This window comes from Bos grunniens, chromosome 7, assembly GCF_055505025.1.
Source record: "Bos grunniens cultivar Pamir isolate PY7600 chromosome 7, Bosgru_T2T1.0, whole genome shotgun sequence".
Classification (NCBI taxonomy): Eukaryota; Metazoa; Chordata; class Mammalia; order Artiodactyla; family Bovidae; genus Bos; species Bos grunniens.
In genome coordinates, this window is record NC_141171.1 from 82,477,340 (window position 1) to 82,499,656 (window position 22,317).

A 22,317-nucleotide genomic window follows, 5' to 3' on the forward strand; every position below is an offset into this window, starting at 1 on the left:
AGCTTATACATGGATTGGTTGAATCCACAGATTTGTAGAAACCCTAAATATAGACCGACTATAAGTTATACATGGATTAACCCCTGCCTTGTTCAAAGATCAACTGTATTTCACTGGGCTATTGTGAGGAACCAGTATTAATAACTTGGAATTATACTGTTCTGCCTCTCTTATCTGATACTGCCTTAATTTTCTGTTTTAGCATATCATTCAACCCTTCAAATATTTGAGTATGGTTATCAGTGTTCTATTTCCAAGACCCTTTTGTAGGTTCAACAACTCCAGTTTCTTTCACTAATCTTTCTTCCGCTCTTCTTTAGTACTGAAATCTGTTTCTATTTTATTTTTTTTTTTCTGAAGTGTACTTGATTTACAATATTAGTTTCAAGTATAAAACATAGTGATTCAGCACCCTTAAAGATTATCTTTATCTAATCTTTGTAGATCACGATTTCCAGAATCTTCACCACCCCTACCTTCTTCCTTCAGATGTCCTCCTGCTTGCTTAAATGACAACCTTGAGACAGGTACCCCAAACTGAGGAAAGTATTCTCATCATGGTTGGTGCCTAACAGACCACAGTGAACTGTTCCTCCTAAAAAATGTGGAGTTCATGATAGCCTGACAGACATCGGTTGTACACTTTCACTGCTGGATGTTGTGCTGGACACTGTCCTCTACTTGGGTTTCATATGTCATGTCACATATCTCTGACATTAGATTGCAGGCACTTTGATGATACTGAAACAGTGACCTTGCTTTTCACATCCTTCTTTGTATTGTTCACAGCTCTGAGCACATATAAAGTGATCAAATGGTTTCTGATTACTTGTTGACTCCTCTGTCCATGAGATTCTCCAGGCAAGAATACTGGAGTGGACTGCCATTTCCTACTCCTGATTGTTTACAGTATATCCTGTCATTCATAGTTTTCCTAAAAAGAGCAGAGATGAAAACAACTACAAAGACCTCACCTGGAGCATTTTAGCAAAGGGAAAAAGTCAAATTCAGTTTAGTTCAGTTCAATTCAGTCACTCAGTCATGTCCGACTCTTTGCGACCCAATGAACCAAGAACTCCAGGCCTCCCTGTCCATTACCAACTCCCAGAGTCCACCCAAACCCATGTCCATCAAGTCCATGATGCCATCCAACCATCTCATCCTCTGTCATCCCCTTCTCCTCCTGCCCTCAATCTTTCCCAGTGTCAGAGTCTTTTCAAATGAGTCAGCTCTTCTCATCAGGTGGCCAAAGTATTGGAGTTTCAGCTTCAACATCAGTCCTTCCAATGAACACCCAGGACTGATCTCCTTTAGGATGGACTGGTTAGATCTCCTTGCAGTCCAAGGGACTCTCAAGAGTCTTCTCCAACACCACAGTTCAAAAGCATCAATTCTTCAGTGCTCAGCTTTCTTTATAGTCCAACTCTCACATCCATACATGACCACTGGAAAAACCATAGCCTTGACTATGTAATTTCTTTGTTGACAAAGTAATTTCTCTGCTTTTCAATATGCTGTCTCAGATCAGATCAGATCAGTTGCTCAGTCATGTCCGAGTCTTTGCGACCCCATGAATCGCAGCACGCCAGGCCTCCCTGTCCATCACCAACTCCTGGAGTTCACTGAGACTCACGTCCATCGAGTCAGTGATGCCATCCAGCCATCTCATCCTCTGTCGTCCCCTTCTCCTCCTGCCCCCAATCCCTCCCAGCATCAGAGTCTTTTCCAATGAGTCAACTCTTCGCATGAAGTGGCCAAAGTACTGGAGTTTCAGCTTTAGCATCATTCCTTCCAAAGAATGCTGTCTAGGTTGGTCATAACTTTCCTTCCAAGGAGTAAGCATCTTTTAATTTCATGGCTGCAGTCACCATCTGCAGTGATTTTGGAGCCCAGAAAAATAAAGTCAGCCCCTGTTTCCACTGTTTCCCCATCTATTTGCCATGAAGTGATGGGACTGGATGCCATGATCTTAGTTTTCTGAATGTTGAGCTTTGAGCCAACTTTTTCACTCTCCTCTTTCACTTTCATCCAGAGGCTCTTTAGTTCTTTTTCACTTTCTGCCATAAGGGTGGTGTCATCTGCATATCTGAGGTTATTGATATTTCTCCCGGCAATCTTGATTCCAGCTGTGCTTCTTCCAGCCCAGCATTTTTCATGATGTACTCTGCATAGACGTTAAATAAGCAGGGTGACAATATACAGCTTGACATACTCCTTTTCCTATTTGGAACCAGTCTGTTGTTCCATGTCCAGTTCTAACTGTTGCTTCCTGACCTGCATATAGGTTTCTCAAGAGGCAGGTCAGGTGTTCTGGTATTCCCATCTCTTTCAGAATTTTCCACAGTTTATTGTGATCCACACAGTCAAGGCTTTGGCATAGTCAATAAAGCAGAAATAGATGTTTTTCTGGAACTCTCTTGCTTTTTCGATGATCCAGTGGATGCTGGCAATTTGATCTCTGGTTCCTCTGTCTGGAAGTTCACAGTCAAGTTATGAGAAGCAAATGGAAGATTTCTAAGTTGTGAAGCCTTATCTCACTTGCTCTGGCCCTCTGATTGCACAGTTGAGGTGGCTAAAACCCAGTGAAGTAAAGTTACTTGACACAGATCATACAACTAGTGAGAAGGACAGAAATAATGCAGGGTATAAGCTGCTAATCTTCCATGTAAATATTTTTCTTTTTAACACATTATATTGTTTTCCATTTTTTGAACAATTTCTTATTTCATGATAATGTATAGTCAAAGGGGAACAACTTAAAATCCATTAATATTTCTTTGTTTAAAAATGTTCCAGCTGCTAGGTCTCCAGGAAGACCTCGAGGTCATTTATCAGGCCAGGTTATTAATGTGTTTTGAAGATCCCTAGGGTCACTTGACCTTCATCATTGTACCTCATGAGGCAGATAAAGCTGCTACTAATGGGCTTATAAAACACAAATGGTCGTGCACTATTGCTTAATAATTTATAACCTTAACTGGAAAGTAAGTCTTCAATAAACTTTAATTATGATTACTAATTTGCAAAGTTTTTACAAGTTGGAGAGCACCCAGATACAAATGGCTGAGCATCTAGAGGGTAGTTTTTTATTCCATAGAGTAATAGAAGTTTGGAGCAAATGATTGTCACTTAGAGAGCCTGAGCTGCTGGTCTTTCTTTTTAAAAACTGGATGACTAAACTTTTAATCTTTCTATGAAACTGGCTTCCTCTGAGCTGTCAAATAAAAGTATAGAATAATCGGGAGATTATGAATCAACCAGGTAGAAGAACCCAAAATATGAGTGTGTTTGGCTTTTTGAGAGAGTTTTCAGTCAAAAACTGACTTGTATATATTATTTTCTCTATTCATTTCCAATAAGAATTCTGGAGATTATCCTTTTTGATATCAAAATTCATGAACAGAAGAACTAGTTTTTAATAGCTTTACTGATGCCTTTCAGCCTCTCTTTCTGGACATAAGTTAATGTTTGAGGTGCACTGAGGTACTCTGCTTCCTGTTTAAGCATGTAAGAGTTTCTCATCAGTTAAATAGGATATGAGCACTGATAGGAGAAGGCAATGGCACCCCACTCCAGTCCTCTTGCCTGGAAAATCCCATGGACAGAGGAGCCTGGAAGGCTGCAGTCAATGGGGTCGCTAAGAGTCAGACACGACTGAGCGATTTCACTTTCATTTTTCACTTTCATGCACTGGAGAAGGAAATGGCAACCCACTCCAGTGTTCTTGCCTGGAGAATCCCAGGGACGGGGGAGCCTGGTGGGCTGCCGTCTATGGGGCCGCACAGAGTCGGACACGACTGAAGGGACTTAGCAGCAGAGCACTGATATTGAGGATCTCTCTGACCCATTGGAAAACCCTTATCCCAGGAAGGCTGGTGCTTAGGCCTGGACCCCAAGCATCTGAATCTTTTATGGCATATTATTGGCAACTAATTAGAGCAGATTTTGTTTTTAGTCTAGGAAGGCATTAGAAAGCTATTCTCTACCTTTCATTTGAGATTATATATGTAGAAACTGCAGCTTTGTTCTAAAGCAGATGTTCCTGGAAAAATAAAGCTTCATGCAGTGACTGAATATATATATATTCTGTCGTTTAGGTTTCATTTCCAGGACTGCATTATAAGGGGTCTCCATTTAAGCTACTTGTGCCTTCCTGCCTGCAGCTGTCATACACCCCAGTAATGGCAATCCTGACAAAGTCAGTGTGCCTTGGGTGTAAGGCATGATAAGGGACCAGCAGAAGAGAAATATGGGAAGGTGATGGGATAAATGTTGGAGTCCCTGAACCAGAGTTCATCAGGAGGACTGTATTGGTCTTTTAGAGCTGTCAAAAGAAAAGTATCACAGACTGGGTGGCTTAAGCAACAGAGAATTTGTTTTCTCACAATCTGGAGACTGGAAATCAAAGAGCAAGGTACTGTCATCATTGGTTTCTGGCAAATTCTCTCTTCCTGGCCATCAGACACTTGCTCTGTGCATGCACATCCTTGGGTGTCTCTCTCTGTCTCTTCTTTTAAGGACACCAATCCTGTTGGATTAGGCCCACCTCTATGATGTCATTTAACCTTAGTTACCTATTTAAAGTGTCTACCTCCAAATATAATCATATTAGTACTTCAACATACAGATTTTGAGGGAAGACACAATTTGGGCCGTAAACTGGGCCAACATTCCCTCATGTTTTACCTATAGTTGCCATGTCTTTGTCAAACAATTGTCATTTAGTTCATAGGTAACAATTAGACTTGCATGTTGTGTTGAAAAGATAAGCCTGAAGGATACTTTTTTTAAAAAAGTTTATTTTGTTATAAGGGTATAGCTGATTAACAATGTTGTGATAATTTCAGGTGAACACCAAAGGGACTCAGCCATATATATATACAGGTATCCATTTTCCCCCAAATTCCCCTCCCATTCAAGCTGCCACATAACACTGAGCATAGTTCCATGTGCTATACCATAGGTCCTTGTTGGTTTTCTATTTTAAAGATGAGGGATAATCTTAATGGAGAACTAAGGCCAGGCAGCCTCGGGGAAATTCAGGGAAATCTTTAGGGATGGAGAAATTATGTTTAAATCAGAAATCCTACCAGTCAGGAAGAAGACAGTGAATATTATTACCAAGTGACCCAGTTGGGGGCGGTAAGCATTCCAGAGTAACTACTCAGAATGTGATCCATTATTCATCTAGTTCATCATGATGCTTCTCTCCTATTTGCCCCAAGCCAAGATATATGTCAATATCAAATGAGGCCTTTTCATTGACATCAAGCTTTGTGGGTGACTGATAACCTCATTGAGGGTGAATTTAGGACTTAGCGCTTTATCTTAGAAATAGGTGGTGGGAAATTAATGTCTCCCTTACAATATGTGGCAGCTAATTTATATGAATCATTATAGCACACTGAGCATGGTCTCTGTAGTCAAGATGTTAGATGCTACTAATCAGTCTCTTGACATTTGAGAGATGAAGGCAGTTAATCCGTATTTGATGATGGTGACTTCAGATATACATAAGGCAAGGCATTTGTGTTTTCATTTGGATTTTAAAAATATTCCTGAAATTAGGCTATAGAAATATCTCCTTTTGAAATAATAAAGGCCTATGTGTGTGACACATAAGGCACATTCCTTCAAAGATCTTTCAAAGCAAACCTGTTTCTGGAGGTTCAGCATTTTCTTAGGAAAACACTCAGAAATAAAACTTTGGTCAAGCATTTGTTCTTTGATTTAACAAATAATTTAACAAATAAGTGCCTGCTGTTCATCATGCACTGTGTCTGGTGCTGAAGAGATCAGGTAGACACGTTGATTATTCTTGGAGCTTACATTCTCATGTGGGAATAAATATAGACCAAACAAATAAATACACAAAAGAAAGACCCTTGCAGATATTTAAAACAGGATGCTTTGAAAGGTGGTCAAGGGATATATATTGAGGAGGAATTGCTTATAGCATCAGCCATGCACTGATCAGGGCAAAAGCTTGGTAGACCCAGAGACCCACAGATGAGAAGTTTCTATGGCTGAAACGAGTTTGGTTTGTTTAAAATATCAGAAGAAGGCCACTGTTGCTGGAGCATAGAGGATAACAAGAGAGAGTGGTATAAAAGAGCTTATTGATGTGGCTGGAACCAACTCTGTAGAACTTTGGAGAAGTGGGGAGGTCAGATTTTGATTTGAGCACTTCAGGAAACCACAAGATATTTTTGAAGTACTATGCTTTAAGGAGATCCAAGTGAAAGCTGCAAGACATGTGGAAGGTTTTTTCAAGAGTCCAAGATTAGAGATGAGAATGGTTTAGTCCAGGGTGGCAGTACTGAAAATTGTAAAATGGTAGATTTGGGTTCCATCTGGATTATGTTTGGGTTCATGGTGGTATCTTTAAAACTGGAGAAGTCAGAGAGAAGCAGGTATAGAGAGAGTAGAGGGAAGGAGTGGAAACCAGGATTTAGAAGCTATTTCTCTATATCAGTTCAGTTCACTCACTCAGTCATGTCCGACTCTTTGCGACCCCATGAATCGCAGCACGCCAGGCCTCCCTGTCCATCACCAACTCCCGGAGTTCACTCAGACTCACGTCCATTGAGTCAGTGATGCCATCCAGCCATCTCATCCTCTGTCATCCCCTTCTCCTCCTGCCCCCAATCCCTCCCAGCATCAGAGTCTTTTCCAATGAGTCAACTCTTCGCATGAGGTGGCCAAAGTACTGGAGTTTCAGCTTCAGCATCATTCCTTCCAAAGAAATCCCAGGGCTGATCTCCTTCAGAATGGACTGGTTGGATCTCCTTGCAGTCCAAGGGACTCTCAAGAGTCTTCTCCAACACCACAGTTCAAAAGCATCAATTCTTCAGCGCTCAGCCTTCTTCACAGTCCAACTCTCACATCCATACATGACCAAAGGAAAAGCCATAGCCTTGACTAGACAGACCTTTGTTGGTAAAGTAATGTCTCTGCTTTTGAATATGCTATCTAGGTTGGTCATAACTTTCCTTCCAAGGAGTAAGCATCTTTTAATTTCATGGCTGCAGTCACCATCTGCAGTGACATTTAAAAAAATCGTGAGCTTTTAAAACTGATTGAATGGATGTTAGTCACTCAGTTGTGTCCAACTCTTTGCGACCCCATGGACAGTAGCCCACCAGGTTCTCTGTCTATGGAATTCTGTAAGCAAGAATACTGGAGTGGGTTTCCATTCCCATCTCCAAGGGATCTTCCTGACCCAGGGATCAAACCTGGGTCTCCTGCATTGCAGGCAGATTCTTTACCATCTGAGTCACAATTCGTTAGTACGAATCCATACTCTTGTTTTTATAGACAATTTAAATTTATTAGCTTTCATCATATGTTTTACCTTTCTGTAAACTTTAAGATCATTTTATGAAAATGTCCACTGTCACCCCAGTCATCTCCCAACATAAAGGGATAAACAATTTCCACTGAAAGTCCAATTAGAATGACATTAAGATTATTTATTAATTTGGGGAAATTTAATCTTTTTCATATGTTTTCTTCCCATCTGTGAACATGGTGTATTATTCCATAAGTTCATAAAGTTTAGTCATTTTCTTCATATAGGATTTGTGCTTTTCTTGTTAAATTTATTCCCACATATTTCTACTATTTATTGCTATTTTGAATTTTTTTACTGAATGCCATTTTCTTTCTTTAGGTTATTTATAGCTGAAAAAGAAAACACTTTTTTTTTTTTTTTGGTAATTTCAAAATTTGGTAAATTTCATTCCACGGGGCTTCCCAGATGGCTCAGTGGTAAAGAATCCACCTGCCAGTGCTAGAGGCAGAAGAGATGCTGGTCTGATCCCTGGGTTGGGAAGATCCTTTGGAGGAGGGCACGGCAACCTACTACAGTATTCTTGCCAGGAGAATTCCTTGGACAGAGGAGACTGGTAGGCCACAGTCCATGGGGTCACAAAGAATCAGACATGAATGAGCGACTAACGCTTTCACATTACAAGTTCTAGAAGAACTCAGGAAGACCACAATTCTCTATCCTTAGGTTTTCTAGCCTGATTCTTTGGCTGCCAGCTACTTTGGTGAGTTCAAATTTTCATGAAGAGACGATCTCTTTTGGAGATAAATCCCTTTTCACATATTCTCTTCACAGAAAAAAAGAGAAAAGTATCCAGGTCATAAGTCATCAAAAAATCATCATACTATTTGTCTTACTCGATAGCTTCCTTCATTTGAAAGGAAATATCAGTGGGCTGCTACTACACTTATCACAAAGTATAATGGATTTAAAAGAATTGAATATGAAAATTTTATAAAGTTTCAATTAAGTGATTTATGAAAACTTCCACAAACCATGTCAGAATCTTGCTTGAAAGATTTTCTGATAGGTGAAAAATTGTACTTGATATTTTATTTTAAGTGGTTAATTTTTCAGGCTTGGGTACAAATGTGAATGTATTTATCACTTATTTTCCCCCCAAATTATTTGTGCTATTTGGTATTAAGAAAATACCATTTTCTACTCTCAGGTCAAAAAGCTATTGTTTTCTTCCACACATTTTCACTTTTTCACATTTAGATCTTTTACCACTTGAAATTTATTTTTGTATTTTTCTTGTAGAATGAAGTAGGAGTCTAATTTTATTTCCCCCCCCCCGACAGGACTTATTGTAGGATATGTCTCTTTTCCTAATGATTCAGATATATATCAACCATATCATCCATTCCTCTGGATAAAAGGGTCCATTCTCTGGGCTCTGTATTCTGTTCCATTGGCTCATTTCCTATTTCTATGCCAATACCACATCATCCAAATTACTGTAGCTTTATACTGTCTTGGTATTCAGGATAAGACTCTCACTTTTTTTTCTTCATTATAAGGCTCTCGGGTTTTTTGCCTTCAAAATTGTCTGTTTTATTTATAAACTATTAGCATAGCTTCTACTTTTCTTTTCCCCCTCTGGGAATATTTTCTATGTCTGTGAGTCTATTTCTGTTTTGTATGTACATTAACTTTTGTTATTTTTTTAGATTCCACATATAAGTGATATGATATAGTATTTGTCTTCCTCTGACTTATTTCACTAAGTAGAATATTCTCTAGGTCCGTCCATGTTGCTGCAAACGGCAGTGTTTCAGTCTTTTTCTGTCATTGTTGAAGCAAGCTGACCTAAGTTGCTTGAAACCACCACTCATCACTTTTTGAAACTCTTTAAGATTTTTTTTGTCTGTAAATGGGAAAAATAAAAGTACCATTTTCATGGTGATGGATGGTAATGCATCTGAAGTTTCTCAACATTTGAAACATCAATTCCCTAATCTGTAATAATACATTATTTATTAGGATTAAATGGGCTAATATATCAGTGTAACACAGTACCAGCACATAAACAGGCACTACTTTTTTAAAAGTCACAAACCAGAGCATGGGGTTGGGAAAACTAAAGACATGTGTAAGGGTTATATGTGGGGCTTCCCAAGTGGCTCAGTGGTAAAGAGTCTGCCTGCGATACAGGAAATGTAGAGATGTGGGTTCGATTCCTGGTCCGGGAAGCTCCCCTGGAGGAGGAAATGGCAACCTGCTCCAGTATTCTTGTCTGGAGAATGCCATGGACAGAGGAGCCCAGAAGGCTACAGTCCACAGGGTTGCAAAGACTTAAACATGACTGAGAACATGCACACACTGGTTGTATGTGGGCTACATAATATGGCAAAGAGTGTTGATGCAGAAAAGTGGAAAGACATGAATTAGAAAGAAATACAGGGTCAGAAAACAAATTATCCAAAGCCAGGGAAATTAAAGAATAGAAAAAAAATTTTAGTAAATATTTGGCATTTGCTTTACATATACCATTCATTTATTCCTCTGCTCGCCCTGGAGAGGTAATGATGATTATACTCGTATTTATGATGTTGAGCAACTTAAGTCATTCAGATAATAAGCGTGAGACAGCTGGAATCCTTAATCTGAGACATACTCCCACTTGCCTCCTGCAGCCAGCTCAGAGCCGTCCAAGCTGCAAGCTCAGGTGACTCCAGCCAATCAGCAGCTCTCACAGGATTTGCTTTTTTAATGTGGGAGAGAAATGATGGTCTGGCTTTGAAAGTCCTGTCTCCCACTTCCTGTCCTCCTTTCAGGGACCCGGTTTTGACCGAGGTGCCTCTGACTCCCTGTTCAGCAGAACTTCCTCTCAGAGCCTGACTTTGGTCTCTCATCTTTATTATTTTTCTTTAACAATAATATTCTTTAAAAGGATGTGAAATACAGTTTCCCCCCACCTCTTCATTCCTATATCCTGTCTTCTTTATGCTCAGTTGTTTCAGTCATGTCTGATTCTTTGCGACCCCATGGACTATAGCTCTCCAGGCTCCTCTGTCCATGGGGTTTCTCCAGGCAAGAATACTGGAGCAGGTTGCCATGTCCTCCTCCAGGGGATTTGCCTGACCTAGGAATAAAATCCTTGTCTCTTACGTCTCCTGCATTGGCAGGCAGGTTCTTTACCACTAGCACCACAGGGAAGCCGTATATCCTGTATTCTTTAAAACTGTTTCTTTTTTTTTTTTCCAACTTATATAAAAATCACTCATATTTAAACATTACAAAAATTCTGTTTCAGAAAGTGACTCAATAACAAAATGGTGTAAAATCTACTAAACAAGTCTTTGATGGCTTACATGCTTTTATTCACATCCAGACTTAAAGGAAAAGCATTACTAGAGTTATGGAGCCCTTACATATTGGTAAAAGTTTTAAATCACAAGGAAGAGGATTATGATTTGCAATCCACAGCTCTCTTTAGGAGTAAAGGATTTACCAGCTCAGCTGCTGGGAGTATCTGCATATAGTGCCACCTTCAGCTGTCAGTCCTCCTCAGCCAAGTTTACACCCTGTTTCTAGGGCAGCTCAAAGCAATGACTTATAGACCAATATGGGGTACTCAGAAGGGTCAGTCCAGCTTCAGAATTCCTCACGTGGTCAGCCGAGGCATTCCACTGAGACCACATTAAATCTTCACTTCTGTCTCTGACCACTCCTGCTTTCATCTCTTCCCCTTCTCAGTGTTGAATGCAAGGGTTGTTGTTTAGTTGCTAAGTCATGTCCAACTCTTTTTTGACCTCATGGATTGTAGCCTACCAGGCTCCTCTGTCCATGGGATCCTCCAGGCAAGAATACTGGAGTGGGTTGCCATTTCCTTCTCCAGGGCATCTTCCTGAGCCAGGGATCAAACCCATGTCTCCTGCATTGACAAGTGGATTCTTTACCACTGAGCCACCAGGGAAGCCCATTGCATGCAAGAGTACTCCCTAATGAACCACCCAAGTTCTAATCTCTGCCTCAGAATTGGCTTCTGGGAAAACCTACCTGTGGCAGATGGTACCAGAGTGGTCCAAGAGAGCAAATGTAAGAACGGGATATTGAGGTTATTTCATTCACCCTCAGTTGGTCCTGGCAACTCCAAAACTGATGACAGCTGAAGCGCAAATAGTCCATGGAATGTGATGGAAAACAGTGCAATTGTTAGAATTTTCCCTAGAGGTAAATTGGAGTGGTATAGCACTGGAGGAAAATGCATTAGTTCAAGAGATGTTTCCAGTATTTGAGAAATGTGGGAAAATAGTAACCATAAGGAAAATGGAATTGGATGGCCATTGTTAGCTTCAACTGATGCTCTGAAAGGAAGTAACAGAAAGCTGAGAACATTTAATAGGCAGTTAAAAGTGTGAAACAGATGGTCTCCTTGGTAGCCTGTAAAGCAATGCTCCAAGCGGAAGAGCAGAGAAAGCTCCACCCAGCCGTGACCGTAGTAGAGCTCTGAAGTGGGTTAGGTGCCCTGCCAAAGTGATCTGCTATGGTAGGATCTCAAAACAAGAGGCAAAGTGGTGATAAAAACTTTGTGGACCCAAGTGTTGTAATGAGTGTCAAGGTTAGAGGAGTGGCTACAGGACGCTGACCTGTGGAGAGTCTTGGAGGTAGTTAACGGAAGATGGTGACCCTAAAGGCTAAATGGTGACTCACTGGTAAAGAATCCGTCTGCCAGGGGGAGGTGCCAAGATGGCGGAGGAGTAGGACGGGGAAAACACTTTCTCCCCCACAAATTCATCAAAAGAGCACCTAAACGTCGAGTAAATTCCACAAAACAACTTCTGAATGCCGGCAGAGAACATCAGGCACCTAGAAAAGCAACCCAACTCTTCGAAAGGAGGTAGGAAAAAATATTAAAGACAATAAAAGAGACAAAAGAGGGAGGGACGGAGTTCTGTCTGGGAAGGGAGTCTTAAAAAGAGAGAAGTTTCCAAACACCAGGAAACCTTCTCACTGCCGAATCCGTGCCGAGCTTTGGAAGCACAGAGGGTAACATAACAGGGAGAAAAAATAAATAAACAATTAAAACTCGCAGATTGCGAGCCCTACGGTAACTCCTCCAGCGGAGAAGCAGCGCAGACGCCTGCATCCGCCATTAGCAAGCGGGGGCTGGGCAGGGAGGCGCGGCGCGGGCTGCATCGCTGAGAGTAAGAATCTGGCCTGAATACCCTGAGCACTATCTGAGCGAAATAATTTGGGCTAGCAAACCAGACTGTAGGATATCTACCATGCGAAAAGCCAGCCCTAACCTAAGACACCGCCAGCCCGCGCACAGAACAAAGGACTAAACAGAGATAGCCGGCTGCAGACCTTCCCCCTCCTGTGACAGGCAGCCAGAGCCGGAAGGGGGCAATCGCAGCCCCAGAGAGACATTATCTATAAAACTGGCTTCTTTGCTAACTAAAACCTATTGGGGGTCTGGACGGTCAACATCTGCCTGAGAAGGTGCGCCGGTTTTACACCCAGATAACCGAGTGGCGGGGAGGTGATAAGTCGCAGCATTGGCGCTCGCCAAACACCTCATCACCTGAGCTGCTCGGACCTGGGAAGAGCACAAAACGCAGGCCCAACTGAGTCTGCGCCTCTGAGGACTACTTGAGTGCCTGAACCTGAGCGGCTTGGACCTGGGAGGTGCATGCAACCCAGGGCCAGCCTCGGATTGTTCCCGGCGGAACGACCTAGAGCCCGAGCAGTGTGGGCAGGGAGGCTACACGCACCGTGAGCAGGGGCAGACCCAGTGTGGCTCAGGCACTGCGAGCGCACGCCAGTGTCATTTGTTTGCAGCATCCCTCCCTCCCTCCCCACAGCGCGACTGAACAAAGAGAAGAAATACAGCTCCACCCACCAGAACACCGACACAAGCTTCCCTAACCAGGAAACCTTGATAAGCCACCTGTACAAACCCACACACAGCGAGGAAATGCCACAATAAAAAGAACTCCACAAACTGCCAGAATACAGAAAGGACTCCCAAACTCAGCAATTTAAACAAGATGACGAGACAGAGGAATACCCAGCAGATAAAGGAACAGGATAAATGCCCACCAAACCAAACAAAAGAGGAAGAGATAGGGAATCTACCTGATAAAGAATTCCAAATAATGATAGTGAAATTGATCCAAAATCTTGAAATTAAAATGGAATCACAGATAAATAGCCTGGAGACAAGGATTGAGAAGATGCAAGAAAGGTTTAACAAGGACCTAGAAGAAATAAAAAAGAGTCAATATATAATGAATAATGCAATAAATGAAATTAAAAACACTCTGGAGGCAACAAATAGTAGAATAACAGAGGCAGAAGATAGGATTAGTGAATTAGAAGATAGAATGGTAGAAATAAATGAATCAGAGAGGATAAAAGAAAAACGAATTAAAAGAAATGAGGACAATCTCAGAGACCTCCAGGACAATATTAAATGCTACAACATTCGAATCATAGGGGTTCCAGAAGAAGAAGACAAAAAGAAAGACCATGAGAAAATACTTGAGGAGATAATAGTTGAAAACTTCCCTAAAATGGGGAAGGAAATAATCACCCAAGTCCAAGAAACCCAGAGAGTCCCAAACAGGATAAACCCAAGGAGAAACACCCCAAGACACATATTAATCAAATTAACAAAGATCAAACACAAAGAACAAATATTAAAAGCAGCAAGGGAAAAACAACAAATAACACACAAGGGAATTCCCATAAGGATAACAGCTGATCTTTCAATAGAAACTCTTCAAGCTAGGAGGGAATGGCAAGACATACTTAAAATGATGAAAGAAAATAACCTACAGCCCAGATTATTGTACCCAGCAAGGATCTCATTTAAGTATGAAGGAGAAATCAAAAGCTTCTCAGACAAGCAAAAGCTGAGAGAATTCTGCACCACCAAACCAGCTCTCCAACAAATACTAAAGGATATTCTCTAGACAGGAAACACAAAAATGGTGTATAAACTCAAACCCAAAACAATAAAGTAAATGGCAACGGGATCATACTTATCAGTAATTACCTTAAACGTAAATGGGTTGAATGCCCCAACCAAAAGACAAAGACTGGCTGAATGGATACAAAAACAAGACCCCTACATATGTTGTCTACAAGAGACCCACCTCAAAACAGGGGACACATACAGACTGAAAGTGAAGGGCTGGAAAAAGATTTTCTATGCAAATAGGGACCAAAAGAAAGCAGGAGTCACAATACTCGTATCAGATAAATTAGACTTTAAAACAAAGGCTGTGAAAAGAGACAAAGAAGGTCACTACATAATGATCAAAGGATCAATCCAAGAAGAAGATATAACAATTATAAATATATATGCACCCAACATGGGAGCACCGCAGTATGTAAGACAAATGCTAACAAGTATGAAAGGAGAAATTAACAATAACATAATAAAAGTGGGAGACTTTAATACCCCACTCACACCTATGGATAGATCAACTAAACAGAAAATTAACAAAGAAACACAAACTTTAAACGATACAATAGACCAGTTAGACCTAATTGATAGCTATAGGACATTTCATCCCAAAACAATGAATTTCACCTTTTTCTTAAGCGCACATGGAAAAAAAAAAAAAAAAAAACAGCTTACTTGAAAAAAAAAGCATTTCAATGAAATAGCAGTAAATAGAAATTAAAAAAAAAAAAAAAGAAATATATCTTGAAGAGCCGACTCTCTGGAAAGGACCCTGATGCTGGGAAAGATTGAAGGCAAAAGGAGAAGAGGGTGGCAGAGGAGGATATCTGTTAGATAGCATCACTGACTCAATTAGACACAAATTTCAGCAGACTCTGGAAGATAGTGAAGGACAGGGAAACCTGGTATGCTGCAGTCCATGGGGTCACAAAGATTCGAACACGACTTAGTGGCTGAACAATGACAAACATCCTTAGAGGACCAGAATCCTGAATTTCTTTCATAAGGTCACATAAACTTTTCCCTGCTCCTATTGGTGGTATTATTATGGAGAAAGGAATTTTATAGAAATAAAAAATTTTCGATTAAAAAATAAATAAATAAATAAAAATAAAATGATTAAAAAAAAAAAAGAAACTGCAGGAAAGTCAGCTTAGAGCTTTCTGGATTTATCTTGTGTGATAAAAATAAGTTATTTTTAAAGTCACTTTTATTTACTTCCACTTGGAAGCATCTTAACTAATATTTACTCAAAATCACATATAGTTTGCCAACACAAAGAGACTGGCTCTGAGATGATTCAAGTTGCCTTTCAGACAGTTTATAGTATCTACTTGGTTATTTCTCAACCCAGTTTCTTTGATGCAACAGAAAAGCAGTCTTCAACCAAAAGTGTACATGCCACTTAGTGAGATTTAAGTAAAATCTAATTAGAAAAATGCAATTTTTCTCCTTGATACGTTTACAAACATAAAGTAGAATGTCTGTGGACATAAAAATATGAATCTCAGAAAAGATATGTGTTTATTTTATCATTGTGGATAAAATAGCTTGTGGAATGCAAAATATGAAAAGATGAGATTCACAGCTATTAAGAATACCAAAAGTAATGATAAGAAATTAAAAAGAAAACAGGATTGACTTCCACATTTTGTTCATACAATTCACTCTCATATAATCACAAAAAAACAAGAAATTAAATATACATATTTAAACCTGGGGTTTTGAGTTGATCTCAGGAACGTTAGCAAAAAAGAAAAAAAAAAAAAAGAATCCGTCTGCCAAGCACGAGACCCTGGTTTGATCCCTGGGTTGGGAAGATCTCCTGGAGAAGGAAATGGCTACCCACTCCAGTATTCTTGCCTGGGAAATTCCATGGACAGGAGCCTGGTGGGCTACAGTCCGTGGGGTTGCAAAGAGTCAGACATGACTTAGTGACTAAACAATAGAAGACGGTGACCCTAAAGGCTAAATCAGAGGGCATCAAAAAAGGAATCTGAATCTGTACTATCAAAAACCAATTTTAAAGAATTAAAAGGTTTTTTGCTTGTTTTTGTTGCTTGTTTTTGAGCAAAGAAATGTTTATTGCAAGGGCCAAGCAAGGAGAATGGGATGGTGGTAGTAAGGTGAAATGGAAGGATGGTGGTACAAGCTCAAAAGTCCTAAACTCCAAGGAACGGCATCTTCTCGAAGACAAACTACTACTAAGATACCATACCTTTCATTATAATCAGAGCAGAATAACTATTCTCCATGATTCTTCAGTAATGCTGTCAGTACATACGGCAACACTGTTTTCCCTTTGGCAGCCCTAAAAGAATGTTTCTTTAGAAAACTCTTTCTGAGGTGCAGCCTGGAGGTTTATTTTAGATGTGACCATCTGTGTGAGGTGCAAGGGTTATTTTAAAAGGAGCTCTTTCATTTCTCTTTGTGGGAGAGAGGTTGCCCCAATCAAAATGACATCATGTTACTGGGGCACCTGTGAAACGATGCAGGCGTTGGCTCAAGTACAAAAGACTTTGTTTTCCTTTTTCTTTCCTATGGTAGTTAACTTGATTTCTTCTCTCCATAAATTCTTTAATTGGTTTAATAAAGTACATAGCAAACTGAGTGCCCTTGTCTATTAGTTCCATTGTGGACACTTACGTAGTGAAGTTTAAGTAACTGAAACATTGCATTTTGTGTAAAAAGGAAAATTTTAAGGTTTCAAAATAGCTAAAAAATACTTAAAAGAAGCATTTTAAAGCAGTAGGGTTTTCTTTGATAATAATTCTCACATTCACATTAGTTGCTCTTAAATAAAATCCACCCCCCCCCCCAGCATTCTGTAGGCAATAAAAAAGGCATAAACCCTCTTATTTTTATTTATGTAGCATGTGAAGTTTTACTAGTGGGAGTGTTAAGCTAATTTTTCTTTTTTTTTTAAGACAGAAACAAGAGATTTAATATTGACTGTTGCTGTGCCCTATTGCTAACCCGACAGCTGGGGATTGCCCCAAATTGATGTAAGTTTGTAGCATTTTCCAGGAAAGGCTTAATTTTTCTTAATTTTTCTTTTTTTTTTAAGACAGAAACAAGAGATTTAATATTGACTGTTGCTGTGCCCTATTGCTAACCGGACAGCTGGGGATTGCCCCAAATTGATGTAAGTTTGTAGCATTTTCCAGGAAAGGCTTAATTTTTCTTTTGAAAGAAGACCTGATGTTTTGAGAGAAGTAGGGCAGGAGTTCAGAATTTCACATAACCTATAGATTCATCACTGACCATTCAAATGACTTCAGAGGTTTCAGTTATCGTTAAGAGGTAAAATTTACCAGGTGAAGGGGCACAGAGAGGAAATAGTGTAACCAGAGCCTGGTTGATTTTACTGCGGATGAGAGCTGCCTATAGGAACTGTGGTCTAGGGGGCAGAACTACTGCAAGGACCATGACATTGAAGCAGAAAGAGTTGGGGAAGAAACAGGCTCACTATCCTGATACCTCTCTCCACTTACTGCCTGAAATTCCAGAAGCCAGAGGCAGGGGAGCCTGGGTGATGCTGTTATGCTGGTCACGTTTGTCGCTGTTGTTCAGTAGCTTAGTCATGTCCAACTCTTTGCAACCCCATGGACTGCAGCATGCCAGGCTTCCCTGTCCTTCATCATCTCCATGAGCTTGCTCAAACTCATGTCCATTGAGTCAGTGGTGCATCCAACCATCTCATCCTCCGTCGTCCCCTTCTCCTCCTGCATTCAATCTTTCCCAGCATCAGGGTCTTTTCCAACGAGTCGGCTCTTCACATCAGGTGGCCAAAGTATTGGAGCTTCAGCTTCAGCATCAGCCCTTCCAATGAATAATCAGGATTGATTTCCTTTAGGATTGACTGTTTGATCTCCTTGCAGCCCAAGGGACTACTGTATGGTGTCCACATACAGTGCAGAAAATGGCTATTGGGAGTGGGTGGTCATGGTTCCTTATTTTTGCCCTATGTATTAGTTTTTCTATTGCTGATAAAACAAGTTACCAGAAACCTAGTAGCGAGCTTAGAACCATATAAATGCATTACCTAATAGTTTATGAGGTCAGAAGTCTGTAATAGGTCTCACAAGGCCAGAAGCACAGTGAGTCTGTGCTCTTTAAGGAGGTTCTAGGGGAGAATTCATTTCTAAGTCCAGCTTCTAGAGCCTGTCTGCAATCCTTGGTTCATGACTGTTTCCTCCATCTTCAAAGCCAGCAATACCAGGCTGAATTCTTATGTTCCATATGTCTTACTCTCCCCTTTTCTGCCTCTCTCGTTTACTTACAGCAACTCTTGAAATTGCATTGAGTCCGCCTCGATAGTTCAGGAGGTTTTCCCCTCTGCAAGGTCACTGGATCAACAACCTTAATTTTCCTTGGCCTTGTAACATGTTCACAGGTTCTGGGAATTAGGTCATGGACATTTTTGGAGGAGTCATTATTTACCTATCATGCATTCATAGTTCAAAGGGGTTGCTGAGGGAATTCTCTGGCAGTCCAGGGGTTAGGATTCCACGCTTCCACTGTTGGGGGCCCAGGATCAATCCCTGGTCAGGGAACTAAGATCCCACAAGCTGCAGTTGTTGTTCAGTCTCTCAGTCATATCCAACTCCTTGTGACCCCATGGACTGCAGCACGCCAGGCTTCCCGGTCCTTCACTATCTCCTGGAGTTTGCTCAAACTCTTGTACATTGAGTCAGTGATGCCATCTAACCATCTCATCCTTTGTCATCCTCTTCTCCTCTGTCCTCAATCTTTCCCAGCATCAGGGTCTTTTCCAATGAGTTGACTCTTTGCATCAAGTGGCCAAAATATTGAAACTTCAACTTTAGTACCAATCCTTTTAATGAATATTCAGGGTTGATTTCCTTTAGGATTGACTGGTTTATCTCCTTGCTGTCCAAGGGACTCTCAAGAGTCTTCTCCAGCACCACAGTTCAAAAGCACCAGTTCTTTGGCACTCAAGAACTTCCCTGGTGGCTCAGAGGATAGTGTCTGCCTACAAGGTGGGAGACCCGGGTTCGATCCCTGGGTCAGGAAGATCCCTTGGAGAAGGAAGTGGCACCCACTCCAGTATTCTTGCCTGGAAAATCCCATGGACAGAAAAGCCTGGTAGGCTACAGTCCATAGGGTCGCAGAGAGTCAGACATGACTGAGTGACTTCACTTTCTTTCTTTGGCACTCAGCCTTCTTTATGGTCCAACTGTCACATCTATACACGACTACTGGAAAAACTGTAGCTTTGACTATATGGACCTTTGTCAGCAAAGTGATGTTTCTGCTTTTTAATATGTTGTCTAGGTTTGTCATAGCTTTTCTTCCAAGGAGCAAGCAAGTTTAATTTCGTATACAGTCACTATCCACAGTGATTTTTGAGCCCAAGAAAATGAAATCTGACACTGTTTCAACTTTTTCCCCATCTATTTGCCATGAAATAATGGGACTGGTGCCATGATCTTCATTTTTTGAATATTGGATTTTAAGCCAGCTTTTTCACTCTCCTCTTTTACCTTCATCAAGAGGCTCTTTAATTCCTCCTCGCTTTCTGCCTTAAGGGTGGTGTCATCTGCACATCTGAGGTTATTGATATTTCTCCCAGCAATCTTGATTCCAGCTTGTGCTTCATCCAGCCCAGCATTTTACATGATATACTCTGCATAGAAGTTAAATAAGCAGGGTGTCAATATACAGCCTTGATGTGCTCCTTTCCCAATTTTGAGCCAGTTTGTTGTTGCATGTTCAGTTCAGTTCAGTCACTCAGTTGTGTCCAACTCTTTGCCACCCCATGGACTGCAGCACAGCAGTCTCCCCTGTCCACCACCAACTCTCAGAGCTTGCTCAAACTCATGTCCATTGAATTGGTAGCACCATCCAACCATCTTATCCTCTGTCATCCCCTTCTCCTCCTGCCTTCAGTCTTTCCCAGAATCAGGGTCAGGCTGTTCCTGACCATCAGGTTGTTCCATGTTAGTTCTGTTAATTCTTGATTTGCATACAGGTTTCTCAGGAGGCAGGTAGTCTGAACATTCTTTGGCTTTGCCCTTCTGTGGAATTGGAATGAAAACTGACATTTTTCAAGTCCTGTGGCCACTGCTGAGTTTTCCAAATTTGCTGGCGTATTGAGTGTAGCACTTTAATAGCACTGTCTTTTAGAATTTGAAATATCTCAGCTGGAGTTCCATCACCTCCACTAGCTTTGTTAGTAGTCATGCTTCCCAAGGCCCACTTGACTTCACACTTCAGGATGTCTGGCTCTAGGTGAATGACCACACCATCGTGGTTATGTGGGTCATTAAGACCTTTTATGTACAGTTCTTCTGTGTATTCTTGCCTCCTTTTGTTAGTATCTTCTGCTTTTGTTAGCTCCATACCTTTCCTGTCCTTTATTGTGTCCATCTTTGCATGAATGTTCCCTTGGTATCTCTAATTTTCTTGAAGAGGTCTCTAGTCTTTCTCATTCTACTGTTTTTCTCTATTTCTTTGCATTGTCACTTAAGAAGACTTTCTTATCTCTCCTTGCTATTCTTTGGAACTCTGCATTCATATGGGTATATCAAGCTGCAGGGTATGGCCTTAAATTAAAAAAAGAACAGTTGTTTAGAAATATTAGGACTGTGCTTTTGCCTCAGAGTGTAGCAAATAAATGAATGACTGAAGGTCCATCTAACTGTACTTTCAGAATTCTCATTCTCATACTTGTTACTGAATGAAGCATGAAGATGTCACTAGTAGAATATATATTGTTACAGATGTAAAAAGATTCCATCTGAACACAGCTTTGAAGTAGAGCATTTATCAACTCTTCCCTTACTGGAACTCATCATGATATTTCAGGATATTTAGGTTCTGGCCTTGGCAAAAGGTCACATTTTGGGACTATTATCTTCAAGAGGTGTTCAGTAATTTCTGAACAAAGGCAAGCCTATAGGGTGGGTCATGCATCTTTCTCAGGTGAGGGAGAGAAATCTACCATAACCATTTTATATTAGTTTGGGTGCTTTCAGGGATTTACAGCTACTTTACAAGTTAGATTCATTTGAGGACCAAAGAAAATGCCTGTTTTCTTCCATTACCTGTATTCAAGCTGACCTTACTTTATTTATGTACAATTCTTAAGTTGTTTTTGGTAGATGATGGTAGCCAGAAATGGGTGCAGGTTAACTATGTCTTTAAAATTTTGCTACCAGGAGGCCTGGTGTGCTGCAGTTCATGGGGTCACAAAGAGTCAGACACGACTGAGCAACTGAACTGAACCAGGTTATAACAAGAGCAAGACTCCAGCTAGATTTTGTCACATATAACAGATATTTATTAAGTCAATGTTCATTAATAAGCTGACACGAACCATTTTATAAACCTTTTCTAAAGGTGTGATAAATTTCCAGGTTCATGTTCTGTTAAGTGCTTTGACCAAAACCACACAGCGCAGTGACTACAACAGCATTCCAGAGGCAACATTCTTTGCACTGCTATCAGTCAGCCAGAAACCCTCCTAAGAAAATGTTTGGGTGTAAGACCGTTTAGAGATCAAGCTCCAGGGTCCATCACTAAGGATAGAGGCCATAGGCTGGTGCCAGACTCATATTCTGTTTTAAACTATTTTAGTCAGTTGATGGGCTTTCCTGGTAGCTCAGATGGTAAAGAATCTGCCTGCAATGCAGCAGACCTGTGTTCAATCCCTGGGTCGGGAAGATGCCCTGGAGAAGGGAATGGCAACCAACTCCAGTGTTCTTGCCTGGAGAATACCAAGGAGAGAGGAGCCTGAAAGGCTACAGTCCATGGAATTGCAAAGACTTGAATAACTTTGCTTTCACCAAGGAAAGCCTATTTCTTATATTCATTATTCTAGAAAATAGACCACTCCACCAATTGAATTTTTTTTTTTACACTTGCTATGTTAATTATCAAATCCTGAGGTGTCAAGGGAGCTCAGATTAGCTGATGAAGCACTTGTGGTAGCTGCCTCTGAAGTTAGCACTTTCATATTTTCCTAACTGACCACTTCTCCTCCTGCCTTCAGTCTTTCCCAGAATCAGGGTCAGGCTGTTCCTGACCTGTTCCTGACCAT

The 22,317-nt window shown here is 40.8% G+C and overlaps 1 long non-coding RNA gene across 2 annotated transcripts in view; it reads left to right on the forward strand.

Annotated features, from left to right (window-relative positions):
- LOC147369893 (uncharacterized) overlaps window positions 1–22,317 on the forward strand; it is a 161,247-nt gene that overhangs the window by 63,483 nt on the left and 75,447 nt on the right. The window lies entirely within an intron of this gene.